This window comes from Alexandromys fortis, unplaced genomic scaffold (assembly GCF_014885135.2).
Source record: "Alexandromys fortis isolate MF-2015 unplaced genomic scaffold, M_Fortis_MF-2015_v1.1 scaffold_5, whole genome shotgun sequence".
In the NCBI taxonomy this organism is placed as follows: Eukaryota; Metazoa; Chordata; class Mammalia; order Rodentia; family Cricetidae; genus Alexandromys; species Alexandromys fortis.
The window spans coordinates 5,353,704-5,380,019 of record NW_026067924.1 but is presented as its reverse complement, the minus strand read 5'-3'; the positions used below and the strand labels follow the sequence as shown (position 1 = coordinate 5,380,019).

The 26,316-nt window shown below is 45.0% G+C and overlaps 1 protein-coding gene across 1 annotated transcript in view; it reads left to right on the top strand.

Annotated features, from left to right (window-relative positions):
• Positions 1 to 26,316, top strand: part of Ly86 (lymphocyte antigen 86) — a 60,199-nt gene that overhangs the window by 1,167 nt on the left and 32,716 nt on the right. The window lies entirely within an intron of this gene.

The following is a 26,316-nucleotide window of genomic DNA, read 5'->3' as shown; positions in this document are numbered from 1 at the left end:
AAGAGCTGGTTTGTAGAAAAGTGGGCTTTAGGAAACCTATGGAGAAATGGGGGAAATGTGGCCTGAGCTGAAGAGTGTGGAGAGGAGACACGGAGCCTCGGTGTTGATCCCACCGCAAGCTGGGAGTAATGAAAGCGACTCTCGGGCAAATAGCTGACCCTGACCTCTGTCACCCAAGGATCTGGCCTGGGAGACACAGAGGGCCAGTCTGATTTCTGGGGTAGGCTGATGGACTCGTTTGTTCCTTTAAACAGGAACACTGAAGTACATTCTAAAAACTAAAACTAAGAAAAGGAGAATGACAGGTTGGATGAGGAGAGAGTTCACCTTGTTATGCTTGCTATCTTCGGGATAAAGGGGAGCCTAGACTGCCGGTGACAAGTTCAATTAAGGTGTGGATTGACGCCAAGATCTGAGACACATGGACTAGTTAGGATTTGATTCTCCAGGTCATTCAGTCTCGTGTGATTGGCCAGTCTGTGTCCCAGACTCCCCCTCAGACTGCAGCCAAGCCTCCTGTGTCCTTTTACTCACTGAAGAAGAGGCAGGAGCATTAGGCCTGCTGGGGGGAAAACGGGGACATGAGGGCTGCCTCACTGTCTGGGATGGATCATCTATCTGGAGGTGGACCTTCTCGGCAGAGTAATTAAATCTCAGGATAAACCCCGGGCACTTGGAACAAAGCAAAGGAAACATGCGGAGTTTTCATCCAGGAATAGTGGGTGCATCAGCCAATAGAAACCAAAGGATAAATGCTTTTTGGATGGGATGTCTCAAAGGCAGGGGTCAGGTTCCAGGGGACACGTGATTGGAAGAGAGTAAGTTTGGATCACCTAACATAGATTTAAACTTGAAGAATGATAAAGATTAGCTGGACAAAACCTTTGAAGGGTCTGCCTGTGTGTGTCAAGGACGATGCCTAGTGCTTCATTGGCATGATCTCTGCTTTATGAGTATAAACATGGGGCCAGAGATGCTAGCTAACTTTGCAAAGGCTCTCCAGCTAATACTGTAGAAAGTATGCTCCTGGGTGACAGAGAAGACAAAACATTGAGTAAATATTTGTGGAATTAAAGCACATCCATCACTGGCCTCTCTAAATCCAAAAGCCATGCTCTTAATTAACCCTGGTGTGCAGAATTTTGTTGCTGTGTAAAATCGCATAGAGGAGTGTGGAGGAGAGTTCACAGAGAGAATCGCATGTATAAAGGCAAAAGAAGCCGTGGCATGGCCAGGCATAGTTCTCAGGGAGCTGAGAAAATGATGAGCCCCAGACAAGGGGACTTGCCTGTCTTTGGCTTTGAGGAGCATCTACTTTGGAAAGATCCCTTGCCTTGAGTGGTTACGAGGGATGTGGGTATTGCCGTGGAGCCTGTTTGTGGCTAAAAATAGGGTTTGTAGGTGGGAGTCATGACAGTTCGGGAAGAAAACCATGACCATGTAAAAACCACTCAACGGGCTTTAGACTGAGGGGATCATGGGTGCACTCTGGGCTCCACAGAAAGGCAAGTTGAGCCCTAGGAACTCCTGCAGGGGGTGGCCCTGACTCTGTCTTCTGAAAGGACACTTTTTAGGGGTTGACTGTACACTCCCAGATGCAGAGAGTCTCCCACTCCGCTCCTGGGTTTGTAGGGCAGCAGCCTCACTCAAAGGCTGCCTAGAATTACTCTGGCCAGCAAGGTTTTGGGGCCGTGTTAGCACCTCAGGGGCTTCTGGGATCCAACTGTGAGGCTGAAAACATAGTTGCTGTGATATTCTAGGGTCGTGCTTCTTTTGTCTCTTTTTGTTGCAGTTGTAATTTTAGTTCCAAGAGGAGAGAACTTAAGATAGAAATTGTTTTCTGAATCATTAAAAACAAAATCAAGAGAAAGAGGGACCATCAGAAGCGGTTTTTGAATGTTAGGTACAAACTAAGAAGCTAGATGTGGTGGTTCGTGCCTCGAATGGTGGAGGCTAGAGGATGTGGAAGTACAAGGTCATCCTTGACTTCATAGTGACTTTGAGGTCAATATGGCTATACATGCTAATACAATACAACAATAATAAGTAGTTAAAAATAAAAATATCTAAACAGGAAGCGAGCACATTTTTCTGAAAAGCAGAAGTCCTAACTTGTTCAAGTAAGAGAACTGCAAAAAAAAAAAAAAGAAAAAGAAAAAGGAAGAAGAAGCCAATGTTGTTTAATCTAAATGCAAGACTATGCGGGAATCTTCCTACATTAATTCATAAAATAATATTTTAAAAAGCCTAGTTATGTGGTACCAATACTTACTAGTGTATTTACTCATATGCAGCCTTCATTAACACAAACAATATGTGGCAAAGCTCTCCACTTCCTTCTTATGAGATGTTTGTATGAGGATGACCTCCCAGACACGAGATTCCTAACAGCGATGGCCATGTCTCTGACCATATACCACAGTAGCATTCACAGGTTCCAAAGATGAGGACATAAATGTTTTCAGTGACCATTTTCAGCCTACTTCGAGAGACATATTTTATCTCACATAGCCTTGGATGGATTCAGTGAGAAAGACTACAGGAAAAGTTAGTTCTTTGCATACACTACATGTTTAATCAATCTTTGCTGTTGGTAACTTTATATGGTATGATACAGCCAATAGAACAGTGGTTCTCAGCCTTCCTAATGCAGTGACCCTTTAATACAGTTCCTAATGTTGTGGTGACCCCAACAATAAAATTATTTCACTGCTACTTCACAACTACTATATTGCTACTGTTATGAATCATAACGTAAATATCCGATATGCAGGTTATCTGAAATGTGACCCTGAGAGGGGTTGCTACCCACAGGTTGAGAATCACTGCAACAGAAACATCTCTGACTATAGGCTTAATTAAAGGCAAATGAAACTAGGAAGTGACATTTCAGAAATTAACCAGTTTTCAAGAAGTTTAACAACTTTGCCAGATTCTGAGGTATAAACCACAAGAGAAACTTTCCCCCAAATAGCTAGCTTTCTGGACAACATGTCTAAGCAGTGCCACTGTCCCTTGGTGTAGATGAAGGCCTGGAATCAGGACACACCGCCAAGAGCCATTGTAGAACCTTCTTCCCTGGATGCAGCATTCAGAGGGGCCGGCTCATTTCAAAAGTTCGGTTGTCATAGAAATAAATGAGCCATTCACACCCCAGGAAATCCTCCGTTAACTATTGTTGAGGTGGCTGCTGTGGAGTTTGCTAGAAAGTTTCTCATAGGGGTCAGATTGCAGGGGTCTCGGTGATGCTACCTGGCAAAGCTTGAGAATAGACTACAACCTTGCTGCTTCGTATGCTTTCCAAGGACTTATTTAACAAGGAGGCAGAGGCAATGAGAGGCTCTGTGTGCTGGGCCTGAATAGCTCCATGCTCCCTTTTGTTCTCTCTAATACCCGCAGACAGCTTGGCCATGGAAAGAGTTTTTGGAAATAGTCTGCATCAGGGGACTGCCAGCTGAGGCCTGCAGGCCAAATCTCACACTTGGCCTGTGAGCTAGGAGTTACTTCTTCATTTTTAAATGATTAAAGAATTCAAAATAAGGATAATGCTTCTGGTACTACGAAAAACACCTGACATGATCAGCCTCATAAAGGAAAGTTTATCTTGGCTCCTCGGGTTGAGGTTTCGGTCTGTGAATGTTTGTGCCTGTTGCTTTGGGCCTTTGGTGAGATGTTCTTCATATCGGGACTGAAGAAAACAGACCACCGCACATGCGGGAAGTGAAAGGGTGGAAGAACAGACCGGATTTCTCAGTTCCCTCTGAGGGCCGCCCACAGCCACCCATGGACTTCTACTGACAGTCTTCCTGGGGAGACGGACAAACACCACGGAAAGGGAACTAATGACAGACTAGAGTAACCATGCCACCAAAGCCCAGTTTAGAGACTCAGTGAGTGTGTTGGGATTACTCACAGGCGTGTGAGTGAGGGGTGACTCACAGGAGCCTGGATCACTCAAACGTGGTTTTCACCGAAAGCCCATACCAGCACAAGTGAGACTCACAAAAGCTGAAACCCTGGATCTGCCTGCACCACTTGGAGGCAATCTGGTAGGTCAGAGGCTCATCTCCTCAGGGATCCTTACTGCTTACATGACCCTGGGGGGTAGGGGTATCTTGTACATCTTGTAAATTTCAGAAACTTTCTGAGATTTTTTGAGTTGCTTCTTCCTGAGTCTTAAGGAGCTTCCCTTTAGATCTAAGTCTTGATGAGCTTTCTTCCACAACTGAGCCAATTATAAGAAATTGCTATACAAATTCCTACCAAGCCCCGCCTCTTAAATGTTCTTCCACCTACCACTAACCCCACATTAGTGAACAAACCGTTGGCACATAAGACATCGGGAGACATTTAAGATCCACACTAAAGCACTGTGGTACATGAAGACTGCATGAAAATTAAATGTATGCCCATAAGTAAAGTTTTACCGGCACGCAGCTTCATTCATTCTTATATGTGTTATTGACGGCTATTCGTGTGCCATAACAGCAATGCTGATTGGTGTGACCGTGACCATGTGCAGCACACAACCTTAGATACTAACCATCTTTCTAGACATGGTTGACCAAAGGTGGGAAAGAATCTCTCAAGATTGCCACTAGATCAGATCATCAAGTTCTGGAACTTCTAGGTGGAGAATGGCTGTATAAACAAAGGTACCTTAAAACTACCGTGTTAGTAAGAAATCAGTAGGCTTCCTCTCAGGTAATCGTCATTGTTATAATAATCTCCCTCTTAAATTCCAGCTTTTGTGAGTCTAACCCATGTTGGTGTGGGCTTTTGGTGATGCAGCTGCATTAAGTATGTTATTTTAAAACTAATAGTCACTTAGAATGGTAACCCTCATATGAAAATCCTAGAGGGAGGTTGGATGCGGATCTCCATTTCCAGGTGTAGAAACTGAACCACATATATAGTGAGTAAACAAGATAATATGACTGAGCTTAACACAAACCTAAGAGTTCCAACTCATCCTCTCCTGGCATTCTAATAGCCAAACAGCTAGGAGGAAGAAGAAGAGAAGGGAAATATCTTCTGACTAGAAACAGTTTTCCCTCTCTCCCTGACCCCTATCCCACCCTCTGGGAATTCTTTTTTCCAGTATAAATGGTGTGTTTGCCAATCAAGACCCTCCTGGGCAGTTGGCATGGTTACATCACAAAGAAGCCTGTTTCCCCCACATAAACAAGGTTCCCCCATGGAGTAGTCAGTGAAGAAAGGAGGATGCTCTATCATGGGCAGTATGTCGTGGATGATCCCATGGGACCCAGCCATCTCCTGAGAGTTTCCAGGGTCTCCGGTTAGTGCTGCATCTGGTTCTCAAGCTTCAGATTCTCAGTCAACATCTGCCCTCCTGTCCTCCAGGGCAGTGGTTCTCAACCCTCCTAACGCTGCAACCCATTAATACGATTCCTCATGTTGTATCCACCCCAACCAGGAAATTATTCTGTTGCTACTTCATAACAGTAATTTTGCTACAGTTAAGAATCATAATGTAAATATATGATATGCAGGACATTTGATATGTGACCCCTGTGTAAGGGGGTCACAGCCCACAGGGTGAGAACCACCGCTCGGAGACAACCAGCCTCATTCACATCTGTCTACATAGCATTTATAAGTTGTTGAAGTTTGCTTTGGGGTGGCAATTTACCTGACCTCCAAAATGTCCCTTAATTATGAAAATCTAAATCCAATCACGCGCACGCACCTGCATGATCCATCAAGGTAGTCAAACAGGACGATTAATCAGGCTTTAAGAATGCAGAACAACGCTGGCAAAATCCCCCACTGAACAGAGGGCAAACTACGAATGACCTACCCCAGAATTCAATGAACAAGGCATAGGGATAAAATGTTCATCAGAAAGTTTTAAGGTGCCCTGGGAGGCAGAGAATAAAGGAAAGGGGGCTGCTTTCCCTAGAACCGGATAATTCTGAAGGAAGGAGTAACAAAACCAATACCAAAGAAACAATGAGAATATCAAACACCCGAAAGAATCACAAGCCGTGTAATCATTCAGCAATGCTTTCAAACCCCGCACAGAAAGTCATCTCTTAGCTTATGCTGTGTGCAATTAATATTGAGAGATGAAAAGAGAGAAAGAGAAAGGGAGAGAGAGAGAGAGAGAGAGAGAGAGAGAGAGAGAGAGAGAGAGAGAGAGAGAGAGAGAGAGAGAGAGAGAATATGAATCCCTGGTGATAAGTTTGAGCATGCAGGATGCAGACTGGACAGAACACTACCTAGAACAGGGTGCTGACTTTTCTATCAAAGTTTAAAGCAGGAAGTTGACTTAGAAAATACAAGAGGCTTGGTAATGAGATGAGATGAGATGCAGCTGCTTTTTTTGAGAGCTAGTCAGGACAGATGCTGGAAGGGAAGCAATCCCTATAGATAGTTCCTGGGAGCTCACCACTGGGACCCTGGAGTGGAGTGGTTTCATTTCATGGAAACCACTTAGAAGCCAAGCCTGCAGGGCCGTGCGAATTCTCCTGAGCACATTAAAAAGGAGATACTAAGTCACTCAGCGAACAGAGGGGAAGAAAGCCAAGTCTGTGGTTCTATAGAGGCCTCTTCAGCGGGCAGGAAATGAGTGTTCTAAAGGCTAGCCACTGCCCTTTCCGGCCGTATGAAGTACCCTGAGACACCTGGCTCTGTTCGTGTTTGGGAAGGAAACTCTTGGGAGAGGTTGAGATGGGAAAGGCCGTGGTGTTCACAGTCAGCAATTCCATTCCCCAGCACCACAGGCAGCACAAGGGCCTGGGCATGGTTTCCGTTCAGGCCTGGGGCAGGTGTGCAGGGGCAGGGGACACCAGGGTCTGAGAAAGCAGCCTTCAGTGAAAACCCCTTTGCGAGTTCCATCTGCACACAGTGATGAAGGAACACGCAACTGTCAGAGGTTATCTGGACTCTATAGACAGCAGCGTCTGGGAGATCCAGCGACGGGTGCCCCCTTAAGGACCAAGCAACAAGGCAGGGCTCTGTTTGGGAAGAGAAAGATGGGCTGCTCCATGACTTCATGCACTCTGGGTTGGTGCTATGCCTTCCGTAGACTCCTCCTAAGGTCAGATTCTGGATCTATACCAGGTAGCTTGGTGCTAGGGGACTAAAATACCAAGCAGGTACCGGAAGTGTGCTGCAGCCGACCAGGAAGCAAGTGTCTGCACATTTGCATGAGGCTGATGAGTGAGCAATGCACAGAGAACAACGTGCAAATTACCAGGTAGCACAAGTTCCTTGGCCTCTTAACCATGAGGATAAAGCGCCCAGAGACACCTTCGTATGATGGCCAAGAGTATTGTCTCCTTTCCCAATAGCTGAGGCCTTTCTTATCCAAAAGCCTTCTCTGCATGCTAGTGACAATTTAGTCCTTTCACTGTGTTTGAAAAATATCCCGTTAAACATGTGAGCATTACTTGCACAACTGCTAGGCTAACATTTTGCTCGCTTAATGAGTTTTTACAGATGTGCACATTATCCACAAATTTATCAGTGGAATTTCCTCAAGTGCTTGGCAGGTTACAACCTATTCTTCCTGATTGCTTTAGGACATTGAACAGCAGAAGAAGCGTGTAGCACTTTCACAAAATCATTTCAGTCCTATTTTCTGAAGCTTGTTTCAAAGCATGGGTTCTATGAGCCTAGTTTTTTTTTTTTCCATCTTTGTATTCACAACTATTCATTTTCTTCTCTTTCTTTTCTGTTTAAAATTTGATGTGAAGGCTCACTAATGCTGCTCGGGGGTACCCATGATCCCTTGATCCTCCTGCCTCAGCTTCCTGAGAGACTGGTATTGCGGATATAGACTACAGCATCAACATGGTTTCTCTTATCTATAAGGCTTATACTTTCCTGCAGTCATAGAGGTGTGTGCTTGAACATATGTGTATCTAGCATGTTCCAGCTCACAGAATACATGCTTTTGACTTTCCAGCCGGTTGATTCGGGGCTTGATGGCCAGTCACCAGGTTGAGTTCTCTTTAGCGCTTCCTTCCACTACCTGAAGACCCTTCCCACAAAACTCCTTCCACTTGGCCACTTTCTCTTTAAAAAGCATGCTGAGGTTTGCTGGGTCATTGTTTTGTGATGCAGTACCTTGCCATTATCCTATGCCTAGAAGCTTCTGCCTACTCTGGACATCTCAACAACAACAAACTAAATAAAGAAAAAATAAAAGACGAGAGGTCATTTAGAGGAGAGAACGGAGTTTCTCTGCATGATTAAGCCTCATCTTTATAAAACAGAGCTGACTTGTGATTAGCATTAAGCTGTCTTTCTACTTGTATATTCTGTGACTGCTGGTGACAGTCCAGCTTTCTGTTGACTTTGGGAAAGTGTGCACTGGGGAAAGAACCCAGAGCCTTGTGTGTGCCAGGCAAGCACTTCACCCTTAGCTCATCTTCTGGATGTTTAGATGGGACCACTTGCGCCGATCCAGCCTTCTATTTTTTTCCAAGGCTGTCTGGCTCATTCACAACTCTTTGTCCTCACTCCTACTCATGTACAAAGATAGAGAAAACTTCGTAGTTCTCCCTGGTCTGCCCATATGGGTAAAAGATATTCTGAATTCCAAACAACTGAGAACAGGGCTTCAAGGCGCATGAAGCCCTTCGGATGTGACCCAGTTTCCTTCCCGTCTTTGTCGTCACACAAACATGTTTGCTAAGCAATTCCTTGAGACAAAACCATGAGAGGCGAGATCGCGGAGACATCAGAACAGCAGTGTCGTCTTTCATTGAGCACCAGCGACTTCTTATCTCCTTAACGCCACTGGCCAGGATCAACAGAGGAGAAAACCCTGCACAGTTTTTCCTGACTGGCGTTCTCCGTTTCTGACAGGCGTCGCAGGTCAGGCTAGACCACCTGAAGTGGAGATATACAGGACACTGGTCTATTCCATCATCATGGCAGTGGGGAGGAAGAGAGGGAAGCATGCATGGGATGAGGGGCCTGAGCAGCTTTGGGGGATCAACTCAGTGTCTCCAGAGGCAAAGCTGTAGGTTTTGGCAGTCTGTCTGGGGCTGCTGGAGAAGCACTGAAGTGTGGGAAAGTCATCCCTTGATGACTAATTTCCCCCAAAGTGTCTGGCATTCTTCCGGGAGGGTCAGTCTTCTGCCAGGCTCTCTGGTAGTCAAACCAAGCAGTCTCTTAGGGGCTAGAATAAGGCCGGGCCCTATAGAGCCTTGGGGATTCAATCTAGACTTGCCCTCGTTGGAAAGAGGAACCTCTCGGCTAGAAGGCAGCATGTTTGAACTGTGCTCACCAAGCCAATCAATGGAAGAACCCAACAGGACCCTCCTGAGCAAGCTCAGCTTCCTCTTCAAACAGAAAACCACCAAGAGAGCTTGCCCAGGTTCAGATCGGAGATACCACACAAACCAAGACCAGAGCAAGGTCTCCAAAGAGCAAAATGTCCTCTTTCCAGGCAGCTCATCTTGTAAAACAACTTATCCAGGTCCCTTCCTGCATAAGACCCTAGAAAACATGCAGTTTTATAATTGCAAATGATCCATGGGCTAGGCTCTAGTTGAGAGCACTATAACTGTGGACTTTACATGGAATGGAATGTGTTATATCCCCCTTTATCTGTGAAGGACACATTCTGAGACCCCCCCAAGTAGGTGGTGGAAGTCATAGAATTGTGGCCTTTATGTATGCTTGACTTTTTCTACACATGTGTATCCATGACAAAGTTTAATTTATAAATAGTCCTGGTAAAAGTGACAATAGGCAACTAATAATAAAATAATTTTAATAGCATACCCTAATAAAATTGCCTGCAGTTCTACGCTTGCGCTTTAGGGCCATTACGAAGTAGGATGGCAGTCATTTGAACACAAAACACTCTGACTCCATGACAACCAGTCAGGTAGCTGGATAGCTACTAAGTGGCTGTTGTGTGAGCCCCATATACAAGGTGGATATGCCGGACTCAGGTGGGACCAAGCCGGATAGCACGAGGGTTCATTGTGCTGCTCAGAATAATGACAATTTAACAGTTCAGAAATGGTTTGTTTCTGGAATTTTCCGTTTTAATATTATTGGTTCATGACGGTGACAAATTGTGAAACAGAAAGCTACAGATGGCAAAGAGTTACTGTATCTATCATTGAGCATCAGGAGGGAAAATGCTTGTTGAGAGTCAGGGCTGCCCCTTCTGTGACAGAAACCTCCTTGCGGACCTCACAACTTAAAATAAACACACACCGTGTCAGAGGACATCTGTGAAAGTTATTACAGTGGCATGGACCCCCTGGAGCCTGAAAGTGTGACATCGGAGCCTGCATCTTCTGTTCTTCTCTCCATATATGGAAGAGCTAACTCCCGACAACCAACCTCAGCCATCAGACAATGGCACCAATGCTTCTCCCACCACTGTCCCCTCCCCTGGGGTCATCAGCCTTTGGTCTGAATCACCAATGGAAGATGTTCGGAGAGGGAGACTAACTTCCAGCCAGACCCACAGTGAGCCGTTTAAAATCCAAGCAGAGTAGAATAGGCAGGCAGGTCATTTTCCAGTGGCCACGGTGGCTTTTCCCACCTCACATGTGGATTAAATTTTGACTATCAAAGGGTCTCCATGGATAGATAGGGTTCGTGTTTTCAGAACATGCCTGAAGAGAAGACCGACAGTCACTCCTGATGTATTTGATCCAGTGGCTGAATAGAACACAGCTGGCAGGCAAGGATCAAGCGTCCTACCAAAATTGTGAGTGAGATTTCAGAACCTGTAAGCTGAGGGAGTACGAGGCGCTATGTGTGTTATCTGATGGCAAGCTTTCAGGGGACTTCCTTCTTGGGGCAGTAAGCCATGGAGGATGGCCAGAGCACGAGGGAGAGCTAGGCCGCCATGGCTGCTCTCCTGCTAAGCCATAGGTCATCTACACTTCACTCTGTCAAAGGAGGTGGAGCTAAAGGTTTGAAACCTAAGTGTCATCAGCTTGACAAAGTTAGGAATTAAACCATGAATTCTCTCTTTTCCTGATCTAGAGATAAAGTGATGTGCTACCCTTTTCCAGATGAAGGGAGGTGGCATTGAATTGCCAGTCAAACCACAGGTACATGGAGAATGATACGCTATAGTACACCCTGTTGCTAAGCCAGGGTACTGATAGGCTGGATGTATGCCATGCTTTTTCAACTTCTGATGAGTTTGTAAGGCTGTGGCCCTTTTATAAAAAGGGGTTCACCTGTAACTAATGGGGAAGGCTAATTGTCATTTCCAATGTGAAATCTCAGGCACCCACCTCATCCCTAGTGGGACTCTGATATGCGGCTCCAGATAAGAGCTATGTGTAGCCACGAGGTTCGTGGTGCCCTATTTCCTAATTTTTTCAAAAGAAACCAAGACCCAACCCACAGATACAATACCCTAAGTTACACAAACGGAAACCATCCTGGTTCTGAGCATAATGAGAAGCAACAAAACGCATCCAAAAGCCACTCACAAACAACACTGGGCGCCACCATTTGCAGACTCTAGTAGAGACGGAAGGGTTCAGAGGGGCCATGCCCTTCTGCACCACGCCCTCCCTGCAACTCGCCCATCGCTGAGGTCTGTTCAACATCTCCAAGAGCCCCTTGACCATCACTCCATCCTTCATATCAAGCAGGCCTCCATATACATCTTCAAGGGGTCTAAACATAAAATAGCTGTGTATCCCTTGTCCAGTTAGCAAGAGTCTCACCAGCCTAACAGCCCAGTGTTCAAGTCTGTCTAGTTCTAGTTCTGTCCCACCCGGACACCTGGAATTATTAGTTAAATTTAGTACTAATTTTAGCCCAAATCTATTAGAAAGCTTCTTGGTGTTTACAAATATCATTAAATATTTTTTTCTTTCCTTTTATTTTTAAAATTAATTTATTCTTTGGCAACTTTATGCATGTATATAATGCACTCTGGTCATACTCTGGTCACACTCAGCCACCTCCTCTTACCCCTGCCAAAACACACTCACTCTCCCTCCTGCCACTAAGTCCCCATATGCCATTTTCACAGCTTTTTGTTTTACTTCATAACTCACCAGGTTTAACCACAGACACTCTTGTAGGCACAGCTGTGAAGCTAACCACTGTAGCAGAAATAATCCACCAGTAGCTACCATTACTAAAGACAATGACTTCCTTTTCCAGTAGTCTATTAACTGCTAATTACTCCCCTGTGTGGGGCTCTGTCCCCTGAGTCCATCTACCAACTATGGCTGAATGTTTGAAGGCTCAGTATTGTGCAGACCTGGCGTAGGCAACTCCAGTTTGGAGTTCATAAATGGCCAGAATCTTGACATTCTCATAGGACAGCATTTCCATTTAGCAAAACAAAAGTAGTATGCTTGTCCCTAGTCCCATGACCTCCCCAGCCATGGGCCTTTGAATAGAGGTCTCCAGTACCAGGCTGGAATTTTTTCCTGTGGAGGGGACCTCTGAATCAATCAGAAATCAGCTGGTTTACTGCATAATCATGCCGCTATTGCACCAATGGGCACATCTTGCCTGCAAAGTGTATGTGTGTCTGGTGTGTGTGTGTGTATCTTTAAAAGAATAAAAAATAAGAAAGCACCATAAATTATGCTACCATAAATTATGCTAGAAACAAACCACATCTGACTTATTTTAGAACAAAATGCACAGCCTGTACTCGATATAAACCAGAAGGATTGGCTTGAATATTGCTGGCATTAAAGGTTTCTCTGGTCATGACTGCTAAAAGAAGGCGCTGAGTACAGACTGTTTTGAGAAACGGTCCCTAGGCAACTCCAGGATGAGAAGGAAGAAGTGAGGTACGAGAGAAAACGAGGGCAATCCACGTGACCACTGTGGTAAACAAATCGCAGTCCTACTGAGGACCTCAGGAAGACCCTGTGGATGACACCTCAAAATGTCACATCTAAACTGGAAGGGTGGGGGTATTGATCTGTCAGCTCCGAAGAGCTAGTCCCAGAAGCCTTTGCTCTCTGCCCTGCCACATTAACTAAGTTAATGAGACAGGCTTACTCCTATATGAAACAGAAAGTCCTAAGAGTTTGCAGAAGAAACCCTTGGTGGCATTAAATGCTATGTGCTTTAGGTCACTCAAGCTACTAAAACAAAATACCTTAGATTGGGTAATTTATGGGCAATAGAATTTTAATGCTTGGTTATAACTTATTCAGTTGGGCATCAACTCCTTTCTATGGAATGGGCAGCAAATCTGATCAGAAGTCAACTGGTTACCCCCATCACAGTTACTCCACTATTGTACCAACAGGCACGTGTTTGTTTTATTGACTTACATTGGTTAGAGAGATATGATGGCTAAGAATCCAAGGTAAAAGTAAACGTACCATCTGATGAGCATTTGGGCTCAGCTTCACAGATGCTCCCTTCTGATATTGGCCTCACTGTGGAAGGTGGAAGGGGCATACAAGTTTCTTCGGGCGTCTTTCCTAAAATGCTAACCAATCCCACTCATAGGAAGACTAACAACCCCCTAATGCCCTCAACTTCCAGCACCACTGCCTTGAAGGTTAGCATTTAGAATACAGCGCTCTGCAACAATGCCCTTGAATATCTGAATTGCACACTGAACTACTGAATACACGTGAATATATATGTTGATGAACAAGATACTGGTGAAAGAGAGATTGCATCATTCACCAAAAAGATGATCTGCCCACAGGGAAACTGTGGAATGGGCAGTTTCTGAAAGCTACCAGAGAAGTCTGTCATGCTGGATAATACCTGGATACAAGGGATGCCATGGAGAACAAATCATTTTCAATGCAGAGCTGAGTTTGTATTGAAAGGACGAGGCGAGGGCTTCTTCAGCAGCAACGATTTATACAAAGTCAAAACAAAATGCAAAACAATAAAAAAAATTAAAAACAGAACTAAGAGAGGATAGTGGCGCTCTGAGTCCCCTCCGAGAATTGGGTGCCTTCCATGGACTAGAGCCACGATGAATGACTGCAGTAGTTTCCAACAGGGACCCTGCAGCGCGTAAGACAGAAAGCTGACCCTTCGTGAGCACGCAACCTTCTAAGTGCAGTAGCCAAAAAACTTGTTTTTAAAAATGAGTAAAAGCAAAGTACTACTAGACAAGGAAATACGTCTTATTCTTCTGGGTCCACTCGGGAAATGTGTGTCTGAGAGGGTGAGCAGTTCCAGATATGATTCCACATGGGCTTGGGCCCAAATGTGTACATACTATCTTTCTGGTTCGGGAAATCCCAGGCCCAGAAGTTAAAGTGGCTCTTGATTGGGAACATCTGGAGTGTACCGGCAGGGAAACAAACACCCTCAGTTTATGTTTCACTGGTATGCGAAAGATTCCGTGAGCTCAGAGTCCTAAATCTAAAAACAGAAGGCAACAAATTACGGTTGGCAGAAACCTCAAATGCATGAAACCTATCCTGAGAGGTATTAGAATTTGGAAATACAGACATGTAATATAAATAATAGTATAATTGTTTAAAGAATTATAAGTAGGAATTTCAGAATACGAAAGACTAAAAGTGCAATATCAATAAATCTCAGGGAGATTTGACAAAATTAAGCCCTTTAGTACGGGATATTGAATTGCCAGAAGAAAGAATAATAGCTAAGCTAAAATGGACCTTTAAAAACAGTTGAATAGATGTTACCTTACTAGATGGGAGGTGTGCAGAAGCGTGTTACTGGACATAGATCATGGTGCAACAGAGAGATGGAGAATATGAGCTACTACGAAAGGAACTAAGGAAAAGGCAATTGCTGGGCAGAAACTTGGTTTCTTTTCTAGAATACTGAAAGGTTTGCATTTTCCAGTTCAGCACACACAGCAATTCCCACGTAGATTCACAAGAGGGATGCCAGCCTGCCGAAGGGAAACAAGTTCCCTGACCATAAATTACAATTAGGCTGAGATCAGACTTATAAATAGTATTAGCAGCATCCCAGGAGAAGAAAGAAAAGAACCTCCAGCCTAGAATTGTATACACAATTCAATGAGAGAATTAAAGATCTTTTGGACAAACAAAATCCAGAGTGCATCCCCAGCAGAGACCCTAGAAGTCATTTTTGAGGGAGGGATGCATCGTGATAAATAAAACTTGACCAAATTAATCCGATTTTTGGGTAAATACCCAAGAATACTAGATTGCCTTGTTAAAGTTTTCTATTTGTCTTCTAAAGAAATGTATCTAAGTTACCACTCTGCAGTGGGCATTATGTTTGGCAGAACACAAAAAGCTTCTTCTTACAAAGGTCTGATCTCCAAAATATATAAAGAACTCAAGAAACTAGACTTTAAAATGCTAATTAACCCAATTAAAAAATGGGGCACTGAACTGAACAGAGAATTCTCAATAGAAGAAGTTCAAATGGCCAAAAGACACTTAAGGTCATGCTCAACCTTTTTAGTGATCAGGGAAATGCAAATCAAAACAACTTTGAGATATCATCTTACACCTGTCAGAATGGCTAAAATCAAAAACACCAATGATAGCCTTTGCTGGAGAGGTTGTGGAATAAGAGGCACACTCATCCATTGCTGGTGGGAATGCAAACTTGTGCAACCACTTTGGAAATCAGTGTGCCTCCGGAAATTCGGGATCAACCTACCCCTGGACCCAGCAATACCACTCTTGGGAATATACCCAAGAGAGGCCTTATCATACAACAGAAGTATATGCTCTACTATGTTCACAGCAGCATTGTTTGTAATAGCCAGAACCTGGAAACAACCTAGATGCCCTTCAATGGAAGAATGGATGAAGAAAGTGTGGAATATATACACATTAGAGTACTACGCTGCGGTAAAAAACAATGACTTCTCGAATTTTGCATGCAAATGGATGGAAATAGAAAACACTATCCTGAGTGAGGTAACCCAGACCCAAAAAGATGAACACGGGATGTACTCACTCATAATTGGTTTCTAGCCATAAATAAAGGTCACTGAGTCTGTAATTTGTGATCCTAAAGAAGCTAAATAAGAAGGTGAACCCAAAGAGAAACATATAGTTATCCTCCGGGCTATGGGAAGTAGACAAGATTGCCAGGCAAAAAACTGGGATCTTGGGGGTGGGGCGGGATGGGGGTAAGGGGAGAGGGGGAGAGAAAAGTGAGAAGGGGAGGATGGGGGAACTTGGGAAACGGGATGATTGAGATATAGGAGGGTTGGATAGGGGAGCAGGGAAGCACATATTTTAGTTAAGGGAGCCACCTTAGGGTTGGCAAGAGTCTCGAACCTAGAGTGGCTCCCAGGTGCCCTGGGCAATGTCCCCAGTTAGTTCCTTGGGCAGCTGAGGATAGGGAACCTGAAATGACCCTATCCTATAGCCATACTGATGAATATCTTGCATATCACCATAGAACCTTCATCTGGCGATGGATGGAAATAGAGACAGAGACCCACACTGGAGCACCAGACTGAGCTCCCAAGGTCCCAATGAGGAGCAGAAGGAGGGAGAATTTGAGCAAGGAAGTCAGGACCACGAGGGGTGCACCCACCCACTGAGACAGTGGGGCTGATCTATTGGGAGCTCACCAAGGCCAGCTAGTCTGTGACTGAAAAAGCAAGGGATAAAACCGGACTCTCTGAACATGGCGGACAATGAGGGCTGATGAGAAGCCAAGGACAATGGCACGGGGTTTCGATCCTACTTCATGTTCTGGCTTTATGGGAGCCTAACCAGTTTGGATGTTCACCTTCCCAGACCTGGATGGGGGGGGGGAACCTTGGATTTTCCACAGGGCAGGGAACCCTGACTGCTCTTCTGACTGGAGAGGGAGAAGGAGGAGAAAAGTGGGGGGAGCGGGAGAGGGGCGGGAGGAGCGGGAGGGAAATGGGAGGCTGGGAGGAGGCGGAAATTTTTTTTCTTTTCAATAAAAAAAAAAAGATAAGAAAAAACAAGGCAAAATGTCCACCATCACTTCTATCCAACATCCCACTGAAGGCCCCTACCAAAACAGTCAGATGAAATATGTTTATGGATTTGAGAGGCAAACAGAGCATATAGAGATTTTATAATGTGCCTCCAATATGACTGTCCACATGGAAAAAATCTAGCTCACAAATCACTGGAGTGAATGGGAGCTGAACTGATGGTCGCTCTGGAGACTGACGTATTATGCTCTTCTGGGGGCACCACCGAGCATGTGCCCCAAGGTAATTCTTTCTCAGCTGTAGAATATGCCGTTACGTGCACAGGCTGCAGCTAATCCTTCTTCTCTTGATTGTACGTTTAGACTGCCTAAGCTGTTGTCCATATAAACTGCTGTGAACATCAATATTTGTTTCTTTTTTTTTAATTGTTGTTTTAGTTGAGACAGGGTCTTGTATGGTCCAGACGTGGCTGGAACTTTCCATGTAACCCGGGCTTTCTTCAAACTCATGGTCCTTTGTCCTGTCTCTGTGGCCCATGCTTGGTGTGAACAAGCAATTTATGTCTGTTATATCAGAAAATACTTCCTGACCCAGGGATTTGCTCTCTCTGTTTCTTTGCAGCAGAAGGTGGGACAAAGGTGTTTAGCTAAGATGACATAAGACTTGTCTGGTGATGTTCTACACATCCTAACAGCTTCTAAGTTATGCCCTGAGAACATATGAACAGATGGCAAAGGAAGGCTGAACAATATCCAAACGGTCACAGAAATGATGTTGAGGAAACAGCAGAAGTTGTCTGGCTTCTTGCAGCTTAACTGTGAAGGCAAATCCATCTCCAACTCCTATTGTGTGATTAACTGGGTAGGGTGTCCAAAAAGGTGGGGCAGAGTTCTCCTTGGTTTATCTGAGACTCAGTTTCCCAGGTTCTTTTCTGTGCAAGCTTTCTATCTTTCCATGTATTTTTCATATGTATTTTTAGCAGAACCATTCTTTTAATCCTGTAAAGAATAGAACGAATAATGATAGGGCTTGTTGGTTGGAGAGACAGAGAAATGAGTCTTCTACTTGGGAAGAATTTTGTTTTGCTGATAGAGAAGCACAGCCTCCAACAACTGTTCTTTCCCTCCTCCAGCACGGACTTGCAGGAGCTTGTAATCCTGTATACGTCCTGCCCCTGGGACCTTGTTCTCCATGCACTTTGCTACACCAATAGTAAGATGCAATCAGCAAGGCTAGTTTCCCAGGGAAGCATCTTTCCTCTCTGGAAGGAAGACGGCTCTCTGACTGAGCCAGGCATCTGGTGGATTCAGTCTGCCTTGTTTTTATTGAGGTAAGAGATGCAGGAAGAATTCATTTCCCCTGATTTCAGTTCATGGTATCCTGAGAGGAGTTCCCAGCAGACATCTTTAACTCCTCTGGAAAGTTGCACCGTAGCTGTAGGAAGCCTGGGAGTCTACACCTGGGAGATCCTGGGCTTTTATCGGCTATGTCTGCTGCTATGCTTTTCCTTGAATCCAGGGTTTCTTAAATCAGAGGCAGCCATGTTCACAAGCAGCGTCCTCACTGGGCCTCTGAGACACGCTAGCACAGAAAAGGAGCCTCTCACTATGAGTCATCCCCATCAACAGGAAAAGGTGTAAATTGATCTTTTTCCTCCTATGGGTCAGCAGGGGGACTGGAGACAGCAGTGGACAATTCATTGCCGGACATACAGAAAGAACAGAAAACACATCAGGCTTGACCCATGATAGAAGCATTTTGGATACACAACAATTAACACTCAGGCTTTAGACCTCCTCAGAGTGAGGCCAAAAGCGTGTCAGAGCCCTGAAGAGAGCCACGGGAAGATGGCTGCCTGCTACCAGGGTCATGCTTCTTCTGTGCCCTGCAGTGTTAACATCCGCCCTCCTAAAATACCACCAGTGGCATTTTAGAGGCAGCCTTGTGGTTGGCTCTTCAAGAGCTGAGTGGGCATGGAAGCTTCCAAGCCTACCCTGGACGACAAGACTCCCTTGGGAGCCCACTTCTCTAGCAAGGGTTTCTTTTAAGTGGACCCTGCCTGTGGGAGCCTGCTGGAAGGCGGTTTTCAGATGCACTGCCACTGTGGAGAGTTTCTAAGGCGAGTGAACACATACTTGCCTGATGATTCAGAAATCCCACTCTTGGGCATTTATTCCAGAGAAATGAAAACCACAATATAAAAACCAGTATGTGATTTATCGGTAGTAGACAAGTGGCCAAATATCTTGGCCTCCAGAACTCTTCTGGGAACTTTATGGACCCTGTGCACTGTAGATCACTGTCCTCTACACATAACAGCCCTAGCCTTCTTCATCAGAGCAGCTGCGACTAGCTGCAAGAAATCCTGAAGTCCGATCTTATCGACCTACTTTCGTAGTAGGAGAGGTTGAGGAGGAGCAGTAGAGCCTCACCTGAGCTTCAAGCCATCAATCTCCTACACTTCCCTCCTAGTGGTCCATAATTCTGCCTACGCTATGTGTGATTTCATGGTCTTGCGAGGTGACAGAGGACACAGCGTGGAAGGCTAACTGAAGATGGGGTCCATTCACGCTGCTATGAGACGTCATCATCTGTGCTGGAGTGAGACTTTTCGGTGATGTGGTTGCTTTCGGGGTCCCCTAGGCTCCTATAGGGAACCCTTTAAGTAAGAGTTGCATGCTCTGTATGTAAGCTCAATAGACTAATTAGTTTATCAAGCGGAGCTGGGGTGAAATCAATCTGGTAGTGTGTGATCGGTGGCCCTACCTTGACTATGTTCATACAACAGTGAGTGTTTGTGGTGGCGGTTATCGACTGTCAACTTGACTGCATCTGGAGTGAACTGCAATTTAGAAATGGAGGGGACACCTGTGAGAAGCTTTTTGGGGGAATTGGGGGTTTTTTATGCTTGATTTGAAGTGGAAGAATCTACTTCCAGTGCAGTCCTTTGAGGTAGAAGACACACACCTTTGATATGGCTCCTGAGGCAGGAAGACACACCTTTAATCTGGACCATACCTTCTGCTGGAAGGATATAGGAAAAGGAAACTTTTTCTCTTGTCCTGCTTGCCCTCGCCTTGCTGACACATCCATTCTCTCTGGCTTTGGAACCCACTTCTTTGGGATTCCAACACACACTGAAAACCAGCTGAGACATCTAGCTAGATTCTTGAACTTTCCGTTCACAGCCAACCAATGCTGGATTTGCTGGACTGCCTCCTGTAAGTCATTCCAATAAATCCCTTTTATAAGAGAGAGAGAGAAAGAGGTGCATTCTATACATTCTGTTACTCCAGCGAACCCTGACTGATACAGTGTCCAAGCAGACACTACCTACAAGTTGCTGCTCTGGACTCAGAGGCCCTGGTGTGCTGGGAAAGTAGCCAAGGACACTTGAGGATGACCTAGGCCTCTCCAGTTTGTCTCTGCCAGCCCCCAAGCCTCACACTGCCATTTGCCTGAAACCCCATGGCTGCTCCATCTTCTCTGAACCGGGAAGTTCTTACAGATGCATCCCCTGCTGCATTACCCACCGCCCTCCCTTGAGTCTCATTATTTCTCTAATTCTATCTTCTCCCTTCCTGGAGCGGCACGTTGGGCCTTTCCATAGCTGGTAAGACACTGCTAGAGAGCGGATGCTCAGGAAGTAGAAAGAGAATTTTTACAAGAATTTCACTTAGGCAGAGCTGCGCCTTTCTTCGAAGAATTCTGGAGAGGCCGTCTGGGTAATTGCTGGGAACCCAGTGGCTTGTGTTTAGCTTGAGCTCCCAGACACTGAAACTAGAGGAAATACTGTTTCTCTAGAGACAAAAATCAGTGAAATAAACAGAGAGGGAGAAAGGAAGCTGGGTCTGGGTGGGACCATATGAAGCTCCTTAAATCTTCATAAATTCTACAAATCATAGCATATGGATTGCGAAGAGACACATTAGAATCTATTCCAAGGTTAAATTTTGAACCTGCAGTGAACCATGTTCTATCTTAAGACTTGTATGCATGATTGTACACCAAGGAAATTAGCAAAAGCCCGTGTGACTTAAAACAGTGGCTTGCAACTGAAATAGGTAGCTGGATCACCTGGGGACTGCTAAAAATCTCAGTGCTGAGGCAGCACCCAGACACGGTGAGTCAGACTGGCTGAATAGGACTCAGACATCGGCATACTTAACAATGATGCTCACTTGGTAGGCGCCATTGGTGGGAGAGAGCATTCTGAGCCAAAAATCATGCCCAATGCAGTCCTCTTTCGTTTCCTCTCATTAGGGAGTATGTTCTAGAATCCTCCGGTGGGTGTGAAGCAATGGAAAAATGCTGATCCTGTGTACACGTGTTTCATTCCTACATGGGTCCTAGTCACCTCAGCATGGGATTTCTTTTCTGTATGAAGATGGCTCATCTTTTCACATGAACTACTCTACAGCTTCTCTGTGGCATGTCTGAACTTTTAGCACTTTTGCGCTTGTGCTTTGAGGTCATTATTAAGTCAAATAAGGGTTGCTTGAACAGACTACAGTCCTGAGACAGTAGTTTTTAGAACTAAGAGAGCTGCTAAGTGGTGGGTTGGGTAGCCAGTGTGGGTACACCAAAAAAGCCAATTCACCTCCCAAAAGGAATGCTTTGAGATTCCACCGCAGAACTCATGATGGCACCAATTGGAAAATTACCTATTGTTCACTTTGGACGCTTTTCATTCAATAATTGTGAACAGTAATTAATCATAAGTGACAACCACTGAAATCAACACTACAGGAAAGGAGAGACCACTATATTATAACCATTCCCTCGCCTGCTGGGAGAAGTCCAACTTCAGTTACTTTGAGGAAGTAGGTTCTAAGGCTAAAAGAGCTGTATGTATTCCTCCCCCTTTTTGTCATTAAAAGGCTATTACTAATGAATTTCATTTCATTTTGCAATTGAAAGGACACTTGTAAAGTTTCCAGAATTTTCTATTAACCCAAACACACCTTGACACTCAAAAGCACACTGACCAGCATTACCAAACAGCCTAAACAGCATTGGAGTCCTTAAGTCCTCGACTGGCTTACAGCACACTCTGTTGATGCTAATGCTGTTTTTATTAAATTTGATGCCAAGACTCTTATCTAAGCATCTCCAGATCTCAGTTGAAAACACAAGCAACTGCATTGGATGTACAACTTTGAATGAGTAAATTCCCTATGAGACACTGGGAGAAGAGACTTGAATGGGAATAGAACTATTATTTGAAAGTGAGCCACTGGGGCCCTGCTGTGCTAGTCTCTAATAATGAGATTGGACAAGGGGGAAAAAGAAGAGATCAGGAAAACACAGCTAGATGCGTCCACCCACACTCTACTTACTTTATATACTATAGTGAATTGAAGAGGGGAGAAAAAAGGGGAGTGCAGACAAGACAGTAACTTTACAAACAGAAAAGATGAAAGTTGACTTTGAGTTGCTGTGGAGGCATCATCGCCCCTGATGGACCTACAGTGACCCTCAAATGATATCTTGTGAACCGATACAAGAGGATTAACCCCAGGATCAAAACGACCACACAAGAAAAGAAACTTTCAACACACACTAGATTCTAATCATAAACAGAAACACAAGCTTGCAGAATGGGTCACCAGCCAGCCTGGAGGATAAAGTATATCTAAACAAGGTCTGTTATTATCTGGGGAAAGAAAACTCAAAGATGCAGAGGAAAGTTTGCTACATCTCTCTTTGGACTACCGGCTGTTCAAGCACACCCAGAAACTCCATCTCAAGCACCAAAGCCAAGATTCCCATTGTTCTCAAGAAAAGTTAATTCACTCAAACCTTCCCCGATAGACAAACTGGCAATAGAGATAGCGACCAGGGGCCTCACAACCAGGCCTCTCTTGTAATTACTAGCATCTGTTGAAGTCAAGGCTGGAAATAGAACTTCATTGTCTTAACACTTTCTGCTCTCTTCAAATTGGTTGGCTTTCTTGTTTTTCCATTTACATATCTAACCAACTGATATTCTTGATCACGCCCACCAACATAGACAATGGCTCTTTGGATACAAATAAATAAAATAGAGTTCCTAACCCATCACAGCTTAATACCCTGGAAGCCAGTGTGTCCAACCTTTGGATATCACAACAAAATTCAGGTTTGAGAATGGCGCAGTTGAGTTACAAAAAAAAAAAAAAAATCACCAAAAACTCCCATAGTGCTTAAATAAGTGTATGAGTATTTACTGAGCCACTTCCATAGCTATCTATCCTGGGCCAAGAGGAAGAGCAATAGAGCCTTAGCTTCTATACTAATTAAGAATGATAAAGGTCTGAGGAAGATGCATACAGCAGGCTGTGGGAAGTCAGAGGAAGGACAAAGTAGGGACCCTGAGGGCATCCTGGAGAGGTATGGCTGAGCCAGGTATGAAGATGTAGACCACGGGAGAGAGATAATCGAAGTTTTCCTATGTAGGTTATAAACCTTTCACAAGTTTATTTATTGGAAATTAGCCAAGCACATTAGCATCCTTGGCCTTCACATTAGCATTCTCCTGGGTCAGCCTGTTTTCTGCTAACGGTGCAGGCAGGAAGCAAAACCAGATCTTAAGGTAAGGTGAGCACGAGCAGGAAGATTCAATCCATTAGGGGGAAAGTTGGTGTTTAGGGCCTCAGAGTACAGTCAAATAGAAGCCCTGGAGAGGGCGTGTTGGGAAAAAGGAAAAAGAGGCAAAGAAAGGAAGATCAAAGGGGGCAGGGAGCAAAGTAGGATAAAGAAAGGAAGGGAGAAGAGGAGGAAGGGAGTGAGCAATTGCCTGTCCAGAGCAGGTAATACAGAATTGAAGCTGGCTGTAGACACAGCATGAGGAAAGGAGATGGAGGCAAGGTAGAAGGGTGCTACCCTTCTCATGATGACTTTTTTTCCCCCAAGACATAGTTTCTTTGTGACTTTTTAACAAGAATTCCTTCCCAGTGAGAGAAAATTGGCCACTTTCCAACAGGGTTTAAAATCCAAGCAATAGAACTAGAGGTAAGGGCCAGTCATACCAACATACACACACACACACACACACACACACACACACACACACAACCTAGGGAATCACCTTGGGGAAAAGTCTCTATTCAGGGATAATCTAGATTAGGCTAGCCTGTGGCCACGTCTGTGAGAGATTGCCTTAGTTTCTGTGTTGACTAAATTTACGTCAGTTTGACACAAGTTAGAGTCACTGGAGATGAATGGAGCCTTAATTGACAAAATGTCCCAATAAGATCAGTCTATAGGCAGGCACAGACCATTTTTTAAATTAGTGATTGATGGGAGAGGGACCAGCCCATTGCGAGTGAGGCTGAGGTTTCATAAGAAAGCAGGCTGAGTAAGCAGCATGGGGAGTAAATCAGTAGGCAGCACCCCTCCATGGCCTCTGCATCAGCGCCTGCCTCCAGGTTCTTGCTCTGGTTGAGTCCTGGTTCTGACTTCCTTTGATGATGAACAGTTATGTGGAAGCATCAGCAGAGTAAACTTTCCTCCCCGAGTTGCTCTGGTCATGGTGTTTTGTCACAGCCATAGTAGCCCTAACTGAGACAGTTGTCAATTGACTCATTCCACTGTGGGTGGCACAGTTTCGTGAGCCAAACCCTGAATTATATCAGAGTTAAGAAAGCCAGTTTTCCAGGAAGTAAGCAAGTGAGGATCCACTTTGTTCTTTCTGCTCTTGGCTGCGGACGAGCTGTGACAAGCTGCTGAGTCTCTGCCTTGACTTCCCCTCAGTAATGGACTGGAATCTGGAACCGAAAGCCAAATGAACCCCCTTTCTCTCCTGCATTGCTTTCGGTCAGAGTCTTTACCACAGCGTCAGGATGAAACTAGCACACTGGAGACCTTTGAGTGAGTTCTGAGGACTTGAGCTACCCAGCAGGAAACACAGAGGCTTCAGGAATGTCACGGAATCCAAGACCTGATGACACACATCCACTGGATTGCCTGAGACAGAGCCAACTAGAAGCCCAAAGGGCTACCTCCCTACCACCATCCTCAGCTAAGAACTGCATCTCCAGGGGCGTTCTTACTTCTTCCCACCAATTCCAGTTGAAAACCCCATCTCTCCCAAACACACACTAGCCAGGAAGTACCAAGGATGTCAGCTTCTGGGCCATGACCCCAGAAAGTACCAAGGCGAGGATGTTGGCTTCTGGGTCACCACCTCAGAAAGTACCAAGGCAAGGATGTTGGCTTCTGGGTCACCACCTCAGAAAGTACCAAAGCAAGGATGTTGGCTTCTGGACCATCACCTAGTCAATTCAGCTCAGGAGATTCCAGGCAACTAAGAGAGTATACGGGATGAGAAAGGCTCATTGAGACCTTGTTGTCTCCAAGCCCCACTGGTTTCTGAAACTCCGTTCCACAAACATGCCAGAATGAAGACAAGATATCATAGTCATTCGTAGTTCAGTCATAGAGTGAAGAATATGATATCGTTGGCCTTCATGAGTCAGATAGATGCTGTGTGGGCCATCCACTGGAGCATGGAAAACCTACCAATGCAGTGTCCCTGCAGAACTAAGCTCTCCTGGTTGAGAGCAGTCTAGGTTTTGGGGTGGGAAATACTAAGAATTGGATCTGCACCAAGGTCTATGATCTCCTCAGCCACGGGCTTTTGACAAGGAATACAGGACCAAGCCTGAAATTCTTCCCGGTGGACCAGCCTTCAAATCCAATCAGAAAGTGGTTAGTTCCCCCCATTACAGCCATGTCACTATTATCCCAGTAAGCACATCTTACCAGGCAGGTCAGTATTGCAGTGTGGGATTCCAGCACTAGGTAAGATACCAATGTCTTTTCTCTCCATGGGCCCCTCTGGTACTCCTCTCCAGGACTACGAAAGCTAGCTAAACACCAGGAAGGGTGTTTCCTGGTAAGTTTGGGGCTGATTTCTCTATGACTTGCAGCAAGTGTGTGATGTCAGCAGCAGTCGGGATCCTACCAGGTGGATAAGATGGATAACCAAGGGCAACGGTCTGTGCTGTCTGGGAGGCCTCTGCGGTTTCCCTAATCAACAATTTCTAAAGAGGTTTTTCCATACCTTACACTGAAGTCCTACACTTCTCTGGAGGAGCATTGTCCACTAGGGCAGGGTAGTTCTGCTTGAACTTGCAGTGTTAAGTTGAACTTGGAAATTATCTTCCTAACTAGTGCTTTCTGTGGGGCTTCTTCATACATCCTTAGCTTTGTTTTGGGGGGTTGTTGCTGTTTTGGTTTTGTGTTGTTTGTTTGCTTTGTTTTGGTTCACCCACCTATTCTCCCTCCTCTTTCCCACTACCTCTTCCATCCCTGTTGAATGTCTTAACCCTTGTCATTTCCTCCCTTCTTTCTTTGCATACGTGTTCCACTCTCCATCCACTCAATCTTTTTAAGTTGGGTTGTGAGGTAGTAAGCTTCTCCATGGCTTTTCATACCCCTTCCTTATGGTTAGTCCTCCCTTTCACCCCGGTCTCCCCCATTCTACCTAC